We start from the raw sequence: 1,665 nt of genomic DNA, 5'->3' as shown, positions 1-1,665 counted from the left end.
TTTGGTCTCCTGTAGAGGACATTTGAGTACACTTAGTATTTTCTTTCAGGCAACGGCCTTTTGCTTCTTTCTTGGTACTGTGGTGTAAAAAATGTGCATCCTGTTTGACAAGAGTCAAATAGATTTTCAAAATGCCTGGCCTGGTTCTTCATCTCTCTGGCAATATTCAAAAGTTCCTGTTTTCCACATTTCTGTTAGCACTTGATACTATCTGATGAAAATCTGTGAATCTGATGAGTGAAAAACATGATGTCATTGTTTTAATGAGCTTGTATGTGACTGCTAACGTGTCTGGGCATTTTTCTCATATGTATTGACAGGATCCCCTCACTGGTGAATCACTGGTATATGCTCTTTGTCTGGTTTTCTGTTGGGCTCTGGATTTTTCTTAGCTGCAGAGGTAACTGCAAATATCTTCCAGTTTACTTGCCTTTTATATAATGTTTGTTAAGCATTTTTTTTCATAGAAGTCTTTTTTGTTATTAAGTCAGATCATTTTATCATGGCTATTATGGTTTGTGGGGTTTGTTTTGGTGTCTTTCAGAAGCTTTTCCTAGGAGGTCATGTAGTGGCTTCCTACTTATATCTTTAAAGGTTTTTTTTTTTTTTTTTTTTTTTTTTTGAATGCTGTATTGTAGATTATTTGGAGTTAACTTTTGTACATTATATGGTAAGAATTCAATTTTGTATTTTTTTCCCATATGGTAAAAAAGTTACCCTAATGTCATTTTTAGGAGTCTTCTTTCTAAATGATTTGTGGTTCTACTGTACTAAAACCTCCATGGCCCATATTTGCTGGAATATGTCTGTGGGCTTGGTTCTGTTTTAGTGAGCTATGTATTCCCATAACAGTATCATACTTAGTTACTATAGCTTTGCAACTGGATATCTTGTAGGGTATATAACTTCTCTTGTTTCATTTTCTTTTTTCTTTCTTTTTTTTTTATTTTTTTTATTGGAGTATAATACAGTGTTCTATTAGTTCCAGGTGTACAATATAATGATTCAATAATTCTGTACATTACTCCGTGCTTATCATGATAAATGTACTCTTAACCCCCTTCACCTATTTCACCCATCCTCCCACCCACCTCTCCTCTGGCAACCATCTGTTTGTTTTCTATACTTAAGAGTCTGTTTTTGTGTTTGTCTTGTTTTTTTTCTTTATTCATTTGTTTCTTAAGTTTCACATATGAGTAAAATCACATGGTATTTGTCTTTCTCTTAGTTCACTTAGCATTATACCCATGTTGTCGCCAATGGCAAGGTCTCTCTCTTTTTTTTTTTTTCCCATTCATCTGTCAATGGACACTTAGGCTGCTTACCATGTCTTGGCTATTGTAAAAAAAAATGCAGTAAACATAGGAGTGCATCTATCTTTTTGAAGTAGTGTTCTCATATTCTTTGAGTAAATACCCAGTACTGGAATTACTGAATCAGATGGTAATTCTATTTTTCATTTTTTAAGGAACCTCCATACTGTTTTCCACAGACTGCATCAGTTTGCATTCCCACCAGCAGTGCAGAAAGTTTCCTTTTTCTCTATATATTCTTGCCAACGTTTGTCATTTTCTTTTTGATTTTAGCCATTCTGACAAGTGTTCAGTGACATCTCATTGTGATTTTTGAATTGAATTTTCCTGATCATTAGTAATGCTGAGCATC

The sequence above is a fragment of the Canis lupus genome, chromosome 25 (genome assembly GCF_048164855.1).
Source record: "Canis lupus baileyi chromosome 25, mCanLup2.hap1, whole genome shotgun sequence".
NCBI lineage: Eukaryota > Metazoa > Chordata > Mammalia > Carnivora > Canidae > Canis > Canis lupus.
This window is presented reverse-complemented; position numbering follows the sequence as displayed.